Here is a 19,255-nt window from a genome sequence, read left to right as displayed (position 1 = left end):
ATATAATTTTATCCTATATATTTAGGGATAATTACAATAATGTCCCTCCATATATAATTTTTTTCAATTAAGTCACTGTTTTCATTGAATAAAATTTTTTTTATTATTATTTCGGGTCGGGTCGGGTCGGGTCGGGTTTCTAAGTCATATATTCGGGTCGGGTCGGGTGAAACCTTAATTTCGTCGGGTCGGGTCGGGTCACGGGTGAAAAACCCTTTCTTCTCGGGTCGGGTGGCCCAAAAACCCGACCCATTGCCATCCCTAAAGCTACCTCCCTCGGTGGTTCATGAAAAACTACTACTCCAAGAGCTTGTCCCCCTAGCTATAGCTGTCATTTTGTCTGCAGCACAGTTTGCTCCTCGTTTAGTATGGCTTAGACTTGTTTCCCAACTCCTTTGCAGCAGGGATCGAATCATGCTAACAGCTGCCCAATGGTCATTCTCCTGCCGGTTGTTATGGATAATCTCCATAGCTTGAGCGCAATCAGTTTCTTGTTCAACTTTCCTGAATCCGAGATTCCATGTATGGACCAAGTCATCATGAATCGCCCATAATTCCACCGAAAGAACTGTACATACATCTAAGCTACGGCCAAATCCCATGATCCAACCCCCTTGATCATCACGCAAAACTCCTCCAGCCGATGCGGCGATGCCATCCTTGATGCTCCACGGTTCCATCGGTATTCGCCTTAACCCAGCCCATCATAGGTCGAGACCATCCCCCGACGGACTGAACATTACCGTTGCTTTGCTTACTGCACTCTCCACATACCATTATCTCATTTCTAAGTTTGAAACACTGCACGAGGAAGTCCTCTTTTTCAATAAAATCGGGCTGAAAGAGCATATCACATCGGCGCTTCTAAAGCTTCCAACAAACGATGGCATACAGGGTATTCCAATTGTTGGGAATAAAGGAGAAGTTACCTTGGTCTTTGATATTCATTAAACACCACTCCTCATAAGGAATCGAGAGAAAAAGATGGAGCTTATCTTCAACAATTAGCCATTACCATATATTCCGAGTAAACACACAACGACGAAGGACATGGCTAACGTATTCATCTTCATCCTGACACACCGAGCACCTCTCCGATGTGTCAATGTGTCGGCAGTATCGCTCCATGTTGGTCAACAATTTACCATGGAAAGTTAACTAGAGGAATGATTTAGTCCTCTGTGGCACATTAAGCTTCCACACCTGTTTCCACGGTAAGTCAGCCCGATTATGACCCGGTGAAGACAGCGCACGGTAGGAGGATCAAACCATAAAGGTACGATTTGCTTCCCGTCCCCAACCCGGAATATCTTTACCAAGGGTCAATCTCGGAGGATAAACAACAAACTATTCGATTGCAGACCCACTCAAGAACAAGCGACCTCAACTTGAACCAATCCCACTCTCCTGACGCCGTGATCAACAAACACACCAGCAAAGGTTGCGGCGCTCCAGACGGCAAGCAATGATCAACGAGAGGCCCCGTATCTTCAAGCCAAGTATTCCTCCAAAAATCGGTCTTCACAACATCCCGAATGTTACAAATTATGTCGTGTCTTACATTTTCCAAAATGCAACATAAACCCTTCCACAGGCGAGAGCAATGAGGGTGGAGGATATCAACAGGCAAATCTTCACTCCATCTATATTTACCTTTAAGCACATTTATCCAAAGCTTGTCAAATCCATCTATAAGTTGCATTCCAATCTTCATTAGGAAGGCATGGTTTTGTCTTTCCAAGTCCTTAAAGCCCAATCATCTATCATCAATTGAGAGCTTCATCGTCTCCCAATTGATTAAAGATATTTTCCTGGACTCAGAATTCGCACTCCACACAAATCTTTGGATGAGCCTCTCTAAAATGTTACTCAAATTTAGGTTTAAGTCACGTCTATGTTACTCAAATTTAGGTTTAAGCGTCGGATACATGTATATGTCCAACATAGGTATCTTCAAAGGCCAGCATAAAATGTTATGTTTAAATTGTTAATAACTTGAAAGATCAATCTCACCTCTCGTTTTGGCAAATCTTCACATCGGCACATGAAAATAAGAAAGGGAATGAACACAATTAGGGCATGTCTACGTAAGAAGCATGAATGCCGAAAAAAGAACTTCGGAAAGGAGAAACCGAAACAACAAGAAGCAACAAACAGTGAAGCATAGATATATAGAGCCAATAATTTTATTCGTGGAAAGAATTCTACTTTGTATCTATTTTCTCGAGAAGGCTAAATCTATTGTTATCATTTGCTTCTTTTAGAGCTAGTGCTTTACAACATGGTGTCTTTTAACCACTCTAATCCAAGCTGACAACACATCAATAAAACTTCTTGCAGTTTTCAAACATATAGCTTGAGATATTTTCTTTGATTAATACACTGAATTTAATCCGTTTAAAGTTCATAGGACAGAGGACGTCAACTTTCGACAGCTTTTGCTATTGATTTTCAATTTTGGGAGAGGGATATAAACAGCGTGAAAATCAATAGATGTTTAGAAGTTTTATAGCAGAGAAATTATCTCGGGTTTATACGTTATATGTATCGTACCTGACAATTTGACTCACATCCTCAACAGTATATCACTCCCATTTTGAGTAAGCACCATTCCACAGTTTTGGGTATGCAGGTACCTCGAGAGGAAAAGCCTGGTCATCTATGATGTGCCAATGAAGAACATTCTACTGAATTGCATGTAAAAGAACCACAGAAATAAAGACACCATTATGATCTTGCAAGGACTTGAAAGAACTCCGTCTGCGAAATATCAGACTGACAAAAAATAGTGGCTGGTAACATTTCTTACGAGTTTAGCATAAGACATTGATTCAATTATCGACCTAATGACATCAACCGGAAAAAGGTGCCTTGATGTGTCTGTAACAGATTGCATATACAATGGTATCAACTTCTATTCTATAGGTCGTTGCGTAAAAGAAGTAAAACCGGTAACTTTTTGAGCTGCAAATACAAATGAGGCTTACCGAGCAAAAGCCCACGATATGCAAACCTCGGTTTATCTTTGATGCACCAAGGGGATCTGAATATTTGCACCGATTTAGATGTATAATCAAAAGCACACAATTGGCTGAATGTCTGGAATATTATAAAAGAGAAGAATGAGGGATGAGACATCGTCGGATTCCAATCCAATGTATCACTAAATATGTATTTGCTTTAAAGAGCAGCGAAAGATAAAAGACAGTAATAAACATCAGCCATGAACAAAATGGTCGTATAGAGACGTTTTAAGAAGAATATAGAGCCTTTGAACCATTTACAGGTATGCTTTTGACTCCTTAACTTATAAATCCGAACAATACCCTCAATCATTACATACACATACAATGTATGAAGATACTCATTTTTTCATTTAAATATTATTATTATTATTATTATAATTATTATTATAATTATAATTACTAATATTATTATTTATTACTAATATTATTATTAATTATTATTACAAACGGGCCAAATCCGGCCCAACCCAGGCCCAGACCGAGAAACCATAACCCTTTTAGGGTTTTCTGAAAATCTCATACACCCAGCCGCCGCTTCTATCAACCGTTGGATCTGAAAGATCCAACGGTCCACAGGATACCAGCGTGAAGCCCTAGGGTTTCATAACCCTAGGTTATCATTCAGCCGCCGCTGCTTCCAGACGTTCCAGCTGCCAGTGCCACGCCACGAAGTCGCCGCCTCGCCAGAAGCCTCCAGAAGCCAATTGCCCCTCCACATGTCGAGCTCTATGGTGAGTCACCACATAGCTCGGTGACTCACCGAACTCCATTCCTTTGACCGGTCCGAGAGCCACACCGTCGATAGCTATAAAAGCCATCGACCACACCTGCAACAGAAAAAAGAGGGAGGAAGAACCGGAGATCGACAACAAAACGGAACAAAAAAAATATATACCCAGCAAGACACAACACAGTAACGACGAGAGCAAACATATCCAAAGAAAACGAAAGACAGAATGAGAGAAACGAAGAAGAAACTCACCATCGAAGAGCTGCCGAACCACCGTGGAATCAAAAGTTCGGAGGTAAAAAAATTTAGATCTACAAGAACCTAAAGGTTTTTAGGGAAAACAAAAACCAGATTTGGTCTTAGGGCGTTTAGATCTATATTTTGGGAAAATTTGAGAATTTCCGGCCACCGGAGGCGGTGGCCGGCGGCAGGGGTCACGGCGGCAGACGGTTGCCGCCCGATGACCGGCTTCCCTCCGATGAGGGAAGCTAGAGAGAGCCGAGAGAGCTTCTTCTTCTCTCGTTTGTGAGAGAGAAGAAGAAATGAGAAGAATGAGCTGCTGGCCCTTCGGGCCAGCTATGAAGGGACTTAAATAGCCCTCCCCAAACGACGCCATTTTGGGGAGGGATCTGTTTGTAATTAACTAAAGGTTAAACCCTTTTCGCAGCCATCCTAACTTGTAATCTTTACATTTTAGTCACTAAATCAATTTATAATCATTTTAATTTGGTTCTTTAATTTTACTTTTATTTATTTTTGTCATTTCTATTAAATAATATATTTAGGATAAATACGTATTTAGTCCTTTAGTTTTAATAAATCATGTTTTAATCCTGAGTTTATATTTTTAATCTGATATTCGATTTTTTATAATTTTATTTTAGTCACTAAATTAATAAATAATGAAAATAACATGTTTAATCCCTATAATTTTAAATAATTAATATTGAATTAGGTTTTTAATTTTAATTTTATTATAATTTAATCACTAATTTCAAATATTTTTCATTTATTTTACTGCTTTTAGATATATAGTTCTAATTGTATTTTTATTGTTTTAATTTTACTTGTTTATATATTTAAATATTATATTTATTATTATATAGTCATATAAATATATATATAATAAATAATAATTTAAATATTTTACATAAATTATTTTTATCATATTTTAATATTTATTTATTTTTCAATATCAAAGAAAAGGGCAGTCTTAATACAACTGGATGTCCTATTCTGATATTTTTTAAACAATATTATTTAAATTAATATTTATCAATATCAAAGAAAAGAGCTGTCTTAAGGCACCTAGAAGTTCTTTTCTGATATTTTTAAATAAATAAATATTTTTTATATAATTTTGAAATAATAGAATTATAAATTAAATATATATTTTTTTTTATTTTTTAAATTTTAATAATAGAGACAATTTATAATTAAAAAGTACCAATTTTGGGCGTTGTAGGGGTGCTAATCCTTCCCTAAACGTAACCGACCACGAATCCCTTTTTATTATTAAAAAGAACGAATTTTTGGTTAAAACGCAGATCAGTTTATCTTTTAATTGATGTTTTCTTAAAAACTCTTTCAAAAGATATTTTTTTAGGTATTCGACCTCCCTGACCCAAAAGGCCGATGGCGACTCACAAATTATTTTCAAAATTATTTATTCACATCAATTTCCCCGCCAAATTTAATTAATCGTGCCCGGACGAAAACCGGTTACGACAGCTTGGCGACTCTGCTGGGGATTCATGTCAAACTTTAAAATCAATTATAAATTGTCTCTATTAATTAGAAATTAAAAATTCATTTATTTAATTTTTAATTCTTTTCTTTCAAATTTTTATTATTTATTATTTTTATATTAATATTGTTTTTTTTATTCATGTATTAATTATTTTATTTATCTGTTAGAGGTTTGAATATTTCTCCTCACACACACAACACTTGCATAACATAAAGCTCTATAATTGAGTTTGTCCCTTTTAAGTAGGAGTGAAAGCGACGTCTTCGTGAGAATTTATTCTCCGTGTCAGACCTAGCAAGTAACTTTCGGGGTTCATATGCTCTATGTCTTCGTGAGAATTTATTCTCCGTGTTAGTCATAGAGAAATGTATCCCCTCGAATTGAACTCGGTCCGTTTAAGTCTGTAATGGACTAGGATTGAGGGTTTGATAGCCCAATGGGGCATCAACAAGGACATTTCGAGTACCTTTACTCCTAGAACTAAAAACCTGCATATAATAAACCCTAGAAACTCTCCCGATCTGAAACCATGCCGAAATTTTGTCAATAGGTATACACAAAGGAGAAATAAGCTATAGCTTTTAATTTATTTTATTTCCTTTTCCTGAATAAATGCATGCGAACTAGAAATCGTGCGGTTAAGTTAAATTTTCCAAACAAATCATGGAACTAGAAAACATGAGGTTAAGATTTATACATTGATAAATAGATTTTTTTAGTTGGTACTAACTATTCTATTTTTTTTTTCATGCATATTACATTGCTCTAATATGTTCATATTGATTTCTTTTGTTTGCATTACATGATCATGGCATAACCAAAAGGTGTTGGCTTGAAAGACTGTTCATCATATTGGAAAGAAATTGTAAATGGACAAAAAGTTTTATGATCAAACAAAATATGATACGACCAAGGAAAGACATCCTGAAGAAACTATGAGGATCGAGGGAAGTTCTGCACACAGAGAACCGGTTATATTAATACCAAAAGTAATCCATAAAGATTCTGTCAGATTGATACCAAAAGCAGTCTATGGTAAGAGTATCAGTCGGGACATTCAGAGTAGTGGAGATTTTTATGAAGCTCAAGCATGTTATTTGAAGGACTTGAACGACCAAAACAAAAAATTGAGCACAGAAATGAAAACCATGCATAAAGATTTTCAGAAGATCAGTCAAACCTTTCAAAATGCTGGCCTAGGAAGTACCCCAGAAGAATGGATAGCAGGGGTCACCAAGCTGAAAAAGAACTGCAACATATATGAAGATCTTGTTCAAGAACTTCTTGGACAGAAAAGATCTCTTACAAGGGAAAATGAGCAACTCCGAGAAGTGACACAGAAAATGAAAGAGAATGTCATGGAAGAGGTTGCAGTCCAGACAAGCAATATGTCCCTTAAGTTGATAGACTAATTTGGCTTTGGAGAAGTTAGGAATGAAATATATCCCTATATGTAAAGTTTTGTTTGATGTACCAAAACTTTTGCGTTCAATGAAATCTGTTCTAAGATGATCACTCTTGAGTAACACCTTTTCATACATGCATTTGTATTTTGCATTTGTACATTTTTACGTTTGTATTTACATTTACATTTTTAAATTTACATCATGCATTAAAACATATTTAATTAAATAATAATGTTTATTTATTTTCAATATCAAAGAAAAGGGCAGTCTTAATATAACTGGATGTCCTATTATGGTATTTTAAATAATTTACATTTACATTTTTACATTTGCATATTTACATTTGGCATCTTTGCATTTATATTGCACAATTTGTATTCTTATTATTACATTCACATATTTACATTTGCATTTGGCATCTTTGCATTTTTTATGTCATAATACATTAAAACATTCATTCATTAAAATAAGGATTTCAAACGAAGTGATCTTGGTTTTTTCCTTGAAGCAAGAACGCTCAGCACGACACAAGAAAAATGTCTAAAGAAACTGAAGATAGGCTAGCCAAATTTGAGATAAAGCAGAAAGAAATACAAGAGGAATTGAGGAGCAAGTTGGCACAAATCGAAGCTAATTCTCAGGAAATTCAATCACCGATTTACTTTGCTGTTAAGAATGCACCATATCAAGCTGGAGCATTATTCCCTACTGATTGTCCTACTACTTCTGAGTTGAAGCCTGATGAATTTTGTAATAAGGTCCTTGACCTAAACAAATTATTTGAGAAGGAAAAATTCACTCAACGACTGGAAAATATAGAAGAGGTGATAAAATCTATAGAGACAGTTGAGACATTTTATGGGTTTGACGCCAAAGAACTAAGTTTGGTCCCTGGCCTGGTTATTCCACCAAAGTTCAAGGTTCCAGATTTTGAGAAGTATAATGGGACCACATGCCCTTCATATCATATCACTATGTATTGTCGTCGTATGACTGGCTATGTAGAGAATGAAAAATTGTTGATCCACTGTTTCCAAGACAGTTTATCTGGGTCTGCATCCAGATGGTATAATCAGCTAAAACGTACTCAAATACGTTCTTGGAGGGATTTAGCTCAAGCTTTTTTGGGTCAATACAAACACATGACTGATATGGCCCCTGATCGAACAATGTTGCAAAGCATAAATATGAAGTGCAATGAACACTTTCGACAATATTCACAACGATGGAAAGACGTTGCTTCTCAAGTACATCCACCATTGACTGAAAAAGAGTTCACTACTTTGTTCATCAGCACATTAAAATTTCCTTATGTTAATCACATGATAGGGGTTGTCCCTAATAATTTCTCTGATATCATCATAAGTGGAGAAATCATCGAAATGGCTATCAAGAATGGCAAGATAAGAGGCTCTGACAATACTAAAGTCAAGAAAGAAGCTGGGGTTAATACAATGAGGTCTTATTCAGTTAAACATGGTGCCAAACCTTATAGAGTGATCAAGAAGAAAAAGAATGTGCAGGGATTTCAATTTCCTCCCTTCCACTGTTCGAGTGAAAAATTGCATCCAAAAATGCTCTCAGCCATATCAATTACTCCACAACTTGATCAATCACAATGGCCTCCAAATGAGAATTGGACCTATAAGGAAGTTCCTTGGATAAATCAGACTAGAATTCCAAATTGTTCAGCTAAGGTTCCTGGTAACCTTAAGGGAAATTTCCAAGACCCTTTAGAGCAAGCAATTCAAAATGCAAGATAAAAGAAGGGGTTAAGGTTCAATGTTCAGAAACCATTGTTGCAACAGAAACTAATGTAACCAAATCCTACGAAGAATATCAGGCACAAGAAAATGGGAAAAGAAATCAAAAGGCTCCCAAGGATGTAATTCGAGATTGGCCCATAGGTCTAAAAAAGAATGAGGCAGATATAACCCAGAAGACACCTCAGATACATGTATCAGATTTTTCGAAAACCAGTAAGGCAAAGGACAACTTAAGAAATCTGGTTAATATTACCCCAGTTATAGCTGAAATGAGCATTCAGAACCCCCTCGATAACATGAGAGCATTCATTCGTTCAGAACGATCAAAGAAAGTGATAGCCTCGCGAGCAAGAAAAACTCTAAAGGTGTTTCAAGAATCTATCTCAGACCTGTACCCTCATTTGGTTAAAGGTCAATATATTTCACCAAGATTGGTGAAGGTGTCACCAAAGCCTTATGCCCATTGCTATGATCAAAATAGCTTCTGTAATTTTCACTTGGGAGTATCTGGACATTCAACAGGGAATTGTTGGTCACTGTTAAAGGAAATAGAGACGCTCGTCGATAAGGGAGTCTTGACACAAGAAATGATCAAGAAATGGGGAGCAAATAAGGATAAAAATCCTGGGCCAAGTACACACCCAACAATAGAGGAGTAATGATGCATAAACAAATGGAAGTGTTATCTACCACTGTAGTACTTTCTATTTTCAGCATCTTGTTTGAATATGTTTTTGTTCATTTCTCCGTTTTTTGTGCAATAAATAATATGTGTTTCTTTATGGTTATGAGCAAAGAATCAAGTTTTAATATTGAGATTATTGAGTATCAAGTAGATTAAATATTCTTTTAAATTTGCAAGAGTTATAGATCTATTGGCAAGTGGTAAAATTATATCTTCAATATCCCATCCAATGTCAATTACTCGACCCTTACCAAAACCAAATCCTGACACTACATTTATCTGAGATTCTGAAGAAATGTCTCTACTTGTTTTTGAGACATCAACTCTAGATGTTTACCTTCTCGGGGAGAGTCGATTGATTGATGATACTACCTTCCACCATATACATGACTTTATAAGTCACACATTTGTCCTTCCAAATACAAAACCATCATAAACCAAAAGACTTCAAAAGAACCAAACTTTCAACTATTCGTGAATTTTACTGCAAGAAGAGACGAGATGAGGCATCATGGACCAACTCATTGATGATAATTTTGAGTGATTAGGGCATACTCAAAGAAGAAGGGGAAAGTGATTGATTGAAATAAATATATCATGCATTAATTACATTTTTTCATGTAAATAAAGTTAATCTTGAATATTCATCCCCCTGTGGATACCTCTTTTTACAAAGGTTTCTGTGTATGAGATGATGAACGGCATTGTTTCATTTATCCTTTAATATATATATATATATATATCCTTTGTTGTCCCCACTTGAGCCTGAATGATTTTTCTTCTGATTCAACCCTAACCAAGGATCACCCTCTACATTGGGGGGGCAAGGTAAAGGATATTGGCTCATAAGAATAAAGATTGTCAATACAGTTTTATTACGAAGACAAGTTTCCATGAAGTCATGAAAGTTTTGAACTACAAAGTATGTCAAATACAGAGTGCTTGAAGATCAATCCAATCAAGAATAATGGAAAACCTCCAAAATGCAAAAGGAAAAGGAGGTGCTCAAAGCATTTGAAGTATTATACTCATCCAGCAAAAAAAAAAAAAAAAAAAAAGGAAAATTGAATCAAGATGGGTGATTTATTGAGCCTCAAGTTACAAGGTTGATCAAGTACGAACAAGAAGAGTAAGAAATGCTGGAGATATGAGAAAATGGAAATGAATCCAAAATTTGGCAGTCTAGAGGGATCCAGTTGATGGAAAATTCCCCAGCAAGGCATATCCAAGTCAAACAAAACAAGATTGATGGCATCAGAATGAATTGATCCTTGGTTTGATTACCCTTAAACACTTATTTGGGCCTTTTTATCCCTTTCTTTCGTAACCATAAGCCATAGCTTACGTTACGTATCTGAAAAGTCCATTTTAATCATACATGGATTTCTAAGTAAAAGAGAATATCTTCAGAATTCATTCCGCCTCTCAAGATTGATTTTTATTTGCAAAAATTGGTTTTTAAAATCGTTAATGCATGATATGAAAAATGATAAAAGGAGGGTTCAAGATATAAATTTTTAAATAACATCTTAGAACCAAAGGAGGATTCGAGTTGAAAACCTGAAAAGGCGGCTCGAATATTGAATGGTGCAACAAACGACATAAGAGATGATCTTAAGCTCTTAAATGAAGCACCACACATCCCAAAGACGTTCCTGAGATTCTGGAATCAAGAAGTATCTCTACAAGATGAGCAACAACCATTTCTTCAAGTTAATGGAAGCCCAAAGAGACATATATGCTGGACTAACCTGAAAACCTGAGAGACCTTACTATACCAGAATCAACCTACACCTCAAATCAGTCAATAATTTTGACACTTGCCATAGGACTATGATTTTTGAATGATTTAAAAGTGTAGTTAATTTATTTGATATTTATTAAACTCATTGTTATGATTGATTTTATTGTGAACCTATGATAGGCAACATTCTACAAAATTCTTTCATTCTTCAATAAAGAAAGGAGAAAAAACATTTTCAAACAGGACAGTCTCAAATGAGGAAGGTCTTTGAAGCAAGTTGATGCCCATTCTACTTCAATTGTAGAAAAAAAATAAACGAGGCCAGAATGATGAAACACTTCACATTTTTGAAGACAAGTGGTACAAGAAGTCAGAAAATCTGGAGAATGGAACTTGTAACGCTCTCCTGTGACATTATTAGCAATCTATCAAGAAAGATTATCACTTATCTCATGCTGAGGGCAATAAGCATCACCAGATAGATTATTTTCCTCAGCCATCAATCCATGTTCTCTAGAAGATTACATCACAGAGATATAAGTCCCAGTAAGATGTATTATGGGAATGAACAAGTAATTACCTGCACTCTGGTTATACTGTGATGCTGGCTCAAGTCTTGATACATCATTGCTGCTTTTTCCATGCTGATCATTTGCCAGGATTATATCCATTAGGTCCTTCAAAAAATTGCTGAACTTGAAATTGAGAACTTATGGCACAGAATAAGACATTGGAAAATTCTACACTTATAGACTTTTCCATGGTTCGGGAAGAGTGATATATTGCATTGCATATTTTGGAGCAGCAGAAGAGACAGTCGTTGTAGCAGTCATTGCAAGAAAATGCACCAACAAAAATCTTCAGTTCATCTTGATGATGTTTATTTCTTCCAGTAAGGTTGTTACACTGGATGCCACTGACAACAAGGTTGAATCCTCCAAATCTACTCATCAATTGCTCCAACCGATCATTATTCAGTTCTTGCACATCTGTTTTCAAATATATACTAAGACAGTAGAAGACGATCTTTGCAGCACTGATTCCAGCAAAAAGAAACAAGACATTGATATCACTGGGAAACATGTCTCTATACAGATCCTTGTGTATGGTTGATAAGGAAACCTAGAAGCATTTCCACCTCATCAGGTTCAAGTGGAGCAACTTTATTCCTTCTAACCCATACTAGATTCCATTTTCAGCACTCATCAAGAACATACTTCTGGACACTCGAAGGTGGCTCATTGTCATAAGCTTCAAGAGCCTTACAGATCATTTCTGTCAATTTGGAACTTCCTGTACATATTTATAAACAGTTCAACTTTGTTCTTGGATCACATGAAAGCCACCATTTCTTTGTCAATGGAAAAGCATCAGCACATGGAGGAAGCAGAATAAGAGAAAATCTGTTATTAATTGGCAGAATTATGAATATAGCCCTTTTCAGTATAGTAGCATGGAAATGCTTCGAATCTACAAATTCTGGCTCTACATCGAATAAGCACTGTGATATCCTAGTCCAAACATTAACTGGAACAAATGTAATGTGCTCCATAGCATCTTCTGGAAGTGTTCTTTGAGTTATCTGATCTGGTTGGACAGAACCAATCATTGAATTTGGAAGATGAATGTGCTCATAGCATCTTCTGGAAATGTTCTTTGAGTTATCTGATCTGGTTTGGCAGAACCAATCATTGAATTTAGAAGATGAATTTGCCAATAGCATCTTCTGGAAGTGTTCTTTGAGTTATCTGATTGGGTTTGGCAGAACCAATCATTGAATTTGGAAGATGAATTTGCTCATAGTAGAAATAAGGAGACTCAATAGCATCTTCTGGAAGTGTTCTTTGAGTTATCTGATCTGGTTTGGTAGGAAATACAGAACCAATCATTGGAATTAAAAGATGAACTGCATGATCGTCTTCATTAAGAAGCTTCTTTTCAAGCTTCTTTTGCTTATTCCTTTCCCAAAAATCATAGCACAAGTTTCTCCTTTTCTTGTTATTGGGATCATCACATAATGGCTTCCCATCTTTTACCGGAAGAAGTGCGTCATCATCCTCAGTCATTTGAGCAGAACATATAAAATCTATCAATTTTGCAATTGATGAATCTGGACCACATTTCTCCAGGGCTATTGAAGTTTCAGCCTCTGAGAATCCCATTTTCGTCAAGTATAACAGTTTATTCTCCTCATCAGAATCAGAATTCAGGATTTCCTCGATATCAGAAGAATTATCAATATCTGTGAAATCATCCTGAAAGATTGCTTCATAATCAGATGAGTAGTTATCAGAATCAACATGTTGCATGGGTGCGGACTTTTCAAGAACCTGTACCACTGTAAATGATCACCTCACTCAGAAGAGACACATATCTGAGACATTTCTGTCAGAATGATTGAGCACTTCATAACTTTGTGACAATATGAAGAGAATTCCTCCAGCTACTTGACAACACGACTGTTTAGTGACACCAGAATGAGAGTATTCAAGATAAACAGATTTAGGGCACGAATAAAGCCGCAAATACCCACCACAGTGCATTGTCAAAATTGGACCTAGTGGGGATCATGATATTCAAGTTAAACAGACGTTGAGAGTGAACCAGAAGCAAAATGTTGTGGCATCTTGAAAGCCCATTTTAACCAGAGATAGAATATTGGGGTATTTTTGAAGGCTCACAACAATATGAATATTTGGGCATTCTTGGAGGCTCATCTCAGCAAGAAGTAATGTTGAATGCAGTTTTTAACATCTGTATCAGCAAATGTTGGGGCATTTTAAAGGTTTCTTCAGACAGATCCATGTGGGGCATTTTGAAGGCTCAGATTAACAAGAAGCCAATGCTGGGGCATGCTGAAAGCCTTTTTCAATTAGAATCAGAAATGTTGATGTATTTTGAACGTTTATATCAGCAAAATACGGGGGCATGCCGAAGGCCCACACCATCATGTGTTAAAGATCATTGACTTGAGCAATATTTCCAATGAGACAGAAATGTATAAAGAATGAAAATGGTAAAATAGTGGCAGTCGAGCTAACTACACATAATTGCTTCGTTCATCAGGCAGTTGCATTAGGGTCCTATTGTTGAACAAATATCTACTCAGCAAGTATGGTTTCAAATACCCAATCTTATTAAACCATGTATCACATGACAGTGTGTTCTTTGTTAAGATACATCATGGTTGCATGAATAAAGATGGTCCCCAGGCAGACTATTTGATCCAGGGTTCAGTTCCTCAAGATCTCAGCTTTGAATTTTGCATTATGTGTGTTGGTGATGATTGAAAATAGCTTTTTGAGATTCCTGACAGTTAGTTTCAATCATACTGTTGAGGTTATGAAGTTGTTTTTCACATCAATTTTTGCTTACTTGATGACATTGAAAAGGGAGACTCGACTCACTTATATTACTGTTATTCCCGTTATTACTGGGGTTATCATATTCAGCCAGGGTGAACTGAGTTTTCATCTATTTTGGTTTTATCATGTGCATTTCATCCCCAACAGCAAGAATTCCATGAATTCCCTTCCGTACATGGATCCTATAGCTGAAGTGTTTCTACTTTCTACAATGCTCATTACAGAAGAAAACATGATCAGTATCACACTTGCCCTTGCCCGAGATGATATCAAGATCAGTTGGTATCTCTTATTCAATTCGATACTAGCATATCTTGTGGATTTGAGCAACTTTTTGGCCATACCAATATCTCATTTGTATTCCCACTGAGTTTTGTTCTCAAGTGGTCTTGTGACATCATGATCATTGACCAGAAATCCGGGCAGAAGCCACAATGTGTTGTCAAATGTTTTACGAACATCTGATAGAAGCTACAACAGGATGAATGTGTTGTCAAACGTTTTACGAACCAGTGATTATGATGCTGAACCAATGTTGTAACCATATGGTATTTCCATTTATTGATCCACAAGAAACTAGTTAAATATGGAGACATATTATATGGTCCAAGTTGCTTTGTTCGAGATCCAATTAGATGTGGAGACATGAAAGGAATTGGAATAAATCTTCCTTGTGATATGTTTCAAGAGTTAAGTTAGAACAGACTCTACTCTCTTAATTAATCCCTGCTAAGTCAGGCATATCTACATCTACACTCTTCAAGAGATGGATTCTCTTTTTAAAGATGACAGATTCTCTTTCAAAGATGAAAACTTTATGGGATTTCTACACAAGTCCAAACAAATAAAGTTGGTTTTATCCAAGACAAAATGGGGCATTAAGGTCATAATTCTGACTACGAAAGAGTTCCACAAATAAAACAATTCTTCTGAGACTTTCATGAAGCAAAGAATACATAAAGATACAAGTTGATCAGATAGTTCTTCAGAAATGCAAGCTTGATAGCATAAGTTGCTACACTGATATCCAGAGGTGACCCTGGCAATAAATGATGAAGTGGAGGAAAACCGAGTTCACTATTTTGAAGTTAAACGAAGATTGCATCAACATTCATGCATCATATTTAGACATTTGCAAAATAGGAGCATTTTCATTCATTTTACCCATGTTGAATATTTGACAGGAATTTCAAAGATTTTAGCAAAGTTTAAATCCATCATTCAATGGATCACATTCCAGGTCGAGTTCATAATGAGAAGAACCTCATCTGAAGAAGGAAAGAAGAAATTCATATGAGAAGAATTTGTTCAACCTTTTGCTCAAATCCATCATTCGATGGATCAGCATTACAGTTCGAGTTCATAATGAGAAGAACTCATCTGAAGAAAAAAGAAGAAGTTCATAATGAGAAGAACTTGTTCAAATTTTCGCTTAAATTCATCATTCGAGGATTCAGCATTACCAGTTCAAGTTCATAATGAGAAGAACTCATCTGAAGAAAAAAGAAGAAGTTCATAATGAGAAGAACTTGTTCAACTTTTCGCTTGAATTCATCATTCGATGATTCAGTATTTCCAGTTCGAGTTCATAATGAGAAGAACTCATCTGAAGAAGGAAGAAGAAATTCATAATGAGAAGAATTTGTCAACCTTTTGCTCAAATCCATCTCTTGATGGATCAGCTTTCCAGAAAAAGTTCATAATGAGAAGAACTCATCTGAGAAGGAAGAAGAAGTTCATAATGAGAAGAATTGTTCAACCTTTTGTTTAAATTCATCATTTGATGGATCAACATTGCCAGGAAGAGTTCATAATGAGAAGAACTCGTCATCTGAAGAAAAAAAAGAAGAAGAAGTTCATAATGAGAAGAGCTTATTCAACCTTTTGAATGACTCTATAACAGAAGGAAATAGGTCAACATCATCCAGTAGAAAGTTCATAAGGAGAGAACTCATCTGAAGAAAGAGAAGAACTTATTCAACATTTCCATATTAACCAAGTGAAGTCAAATGAAAAACTATTATCTTTTATCTTTACTCTATTCTTGTTAACACAAGAAAAAAGCAAAGAGGGGCAGCTGAAGATACTCATTTTTCATTTAAATATATTTATTATATTATTATTATAATTATAATTACTAATATTATTATTTATTACTAATATTATATAATATTATTACAAACGGGCCAAATCCGGCCCAACCCAGGCCCAGACCGAGAAACCATAACCCTTTTAGGGTTTTCTGAAAATCTCATACACCCAGCCGCCGCTTCTATCACCGTTGGATCTTTCAGATCCAACGGTCCACAGGATACCAGCGTGAAGCCCTAGGGTTTCATAACCCTAGGTTAGCATTCAGCCGCGCTGCTTCCAGACGTTCCAGCTGCCAGTGCCGCCACGAAGTCGCCGCCTCGCCAGAAGCCTCCAGAAGCCAACTGCCCCTCCACATGTCGAGCTCTATGGTGAGTCACCACATAGCTCGGTGACTCACCGAACTCCATTCCTTTGACCGGTCCGAGAGCCACACCGTCGATAGCTATAAAAGCCATCGACCACACCTGCAACAGAAAAAAGGGGAGGAAGAACCGGAGATCGACAACAAAACGGAACAAAAAAAATATACCCAGCAAGACACAACACAGTAACGACGAGAGCAAACATATCCAAAGAAAACGAAAGACAGAATGAGAGAACGAAGAAGAAACTCACCATCGAAGAGCTGCCGAACCACCGTGGAATCAAAGTTCGGAGGTAAAAAAATTAGATCTACAAGAACCTAAAGGTTTTTAGGGAAAACAAAAACCAGATTTGGTCTTAGGGCGTTTAGATCTAATTTTGGGAAAATTTGAGAATTTCCGGCCACCGGAGGCGGTGGCCGGCGGCAGGGTCACGGCGGCAGACGGTTGCCGCCCGGTGACCGGCTTCCCTCCGATGAGGGAAGCTAGAGAGAGCCGAGAGAGCTTCTTCTTCTCTCGTTTGTGAGAGAGAAGAAGAAATGAGAAGAATGAGCTGCTGGCCCTTCGGGCCACTATGAAGGGACTTAAATAGCCCTCCCCAAACGCCGCCATTTTGGGGAGGGATCTGTTGTAATAAACTAAAGGTTAAACCCTTTTCGCAGCCATCCTAACTTGTAATCTTTACATTTTAGTCACTAAATCAATTTATAATCATTTTAATTGGTTCTTTAATTTACTTTTATTTATTTTTGTCATTTCTATTAAATAATATATTTAGGATAAATACGTATTAGTCCTTTAGTTTTAATAAATCATGTTTTAATCCTGAGTTTATATTTTTAATCTGATATTCGATTTTTTATAATTTTATTTTAGTCACTAAATATAAATAATGAAAATAACATGTTTTAATCCCTATAATTTTAAATTAATATTGAATTAGGTTTTTAATTTTAATTTTATTATAATTTAATCACTTTTCAAATATTTTCATTTATTTTACTGCTTTTAGATATATAGTTCTAATTGTATTTTTATTGTTTTAATTTACTTGTTTATATATTTAAATATTAGATTATTATTATATATCATATAAATATATATATAATAAATAATAATTTAAATATTTTACATAAATTATTTTATCATATTTTAATATTTATTTTTCAATATCAAAGAAAATGGCAGTCTTAATACAACTGGATGTCCTATTCTGATATTTTTTAAACATATTATTTAAATTAATATTTATCAATATCAAAAGAAAGAGCTGTCTTAAGGCACCTAGAAGTTCTTTTCTGATATTTTTAAATAAATAAATATTTTATATAATTTTGAAATAATAGAATATAAATTAATATATATTTTTTTTATTTTTTAAATTTTAATAATAGAGACAATTTATAATTAAAAAGTACCAATTTTGGGCGTTGTAGGGGTGCTAATCCTTCCCTAAACGTAACCGACCACGAATCCCTTTTTATTATTAAAAAGAACGAATTTTTGGTTAAAACGCAGATCAGTTTATCTTTTAATTGATGTTTTCTTAAAAACTCTTTCAAAAGATATTTTTTTAGGTATTCGACCTCCCTGACCCAAAAGGCCGATGGCGACTCACAAATTATTTTCAAAATTATTTATTCACATCAATGTCCCCGCCAAATTTAATTAATCGTGCCCGGACGAAAACCGGTTACGACAATGTACCATGTAATAACCAGTTCAGTTTTCGAGTAAATGATTGACCACATACCTCCAACGCTCTTAACGCACCGTAAATGGTACCTGCCGAAAAGAAGGAAGACAGACATAATATCAGCCATCGTCACACTTTTATTTAATGCAAACTGAACTCAGAAATGGTCTCATACTACATTTACTCTGTAGATACGAATTTTACACTAGAAACAAAAAGTTTCAAAACCAAGCAGAATCAAACATTATCCCGGCCATCGGAGGATCACAATCGATAAGCCAATGCACATCAAAAGAACGCATGCATAACTATTATTCAATCATTTCATGAGGTTAATTCAAATCAAAAACACTAATCAAGCTAAGAATATCTTGATCACTTACTCACACCTAGGAGATCCAATAAACTAGTTCCACAAGACTTTAAGCAATAAGCACCGATAACCGAAAATTAACGAAACATAAAACAAAATTGCAGATTTGCAGCATAATCAATCCAAAACTAAGAATCAGTTAAAAAAACTAACAAGTTTCAAACTTACCTCAACTGTAGTCTCCCAAGCAATAGACTTCCCTTAACCTTTGATGAACAAGTGTAACCCTCATCCACACCCAACTGAGCTGCCATAATT

At 35.7% G+C, this 19,255-nt stretch overlaps 1 long non-coding RNA gene across 1 annotated transcript; it reads right to left on the bottom strand.

Annotated features, from left to right (window-relative positions):
• Nucleotides 1-891: 891 nt before the first annotated feature.
• Nucleotides 892-18,708, bottom strand: LOC120176508. Its single transcript, XR_005521334.1, has 5 exons — nucleotides 18,682-18,708; nucleotides 2,988-3,099; nucleotides 2,810-2,880; nucleotides 2,554-2,684; nucleotides 892-2,030 (listed from the first exon to the last, which is right to left on the bottom strand). It is a non-coding gene; the product is annotated as an uncharacterized LOC120176508 (long non-coding RNA).
• Nucleotides 18,709-19,255: the final 547 nt, after the last annotated feature.

The sequence above is a fragment of the Hibiscus syriacus genome, unplaced genomic scaffold, assembly GCF_006381635.1.
Source record: "Hibiscus syriacus cultivar Baekdansim isolate YM2019G1 unplaced genomic scaffold, ASM638163v2 tig00112249_pilon, whole genome shotgun sequence".
Classification (NCBI taxonomy): domain Eukaryota; kingdom Viridiplantae; phylum Streptophyta; class Magnoliopsida; order Malvales; family Malvaceae; genus Hibiscus; species Hibiscus syriacus.
This window is presented reverse-complemented; position numbering and strand designations above follow the sequence as displayed.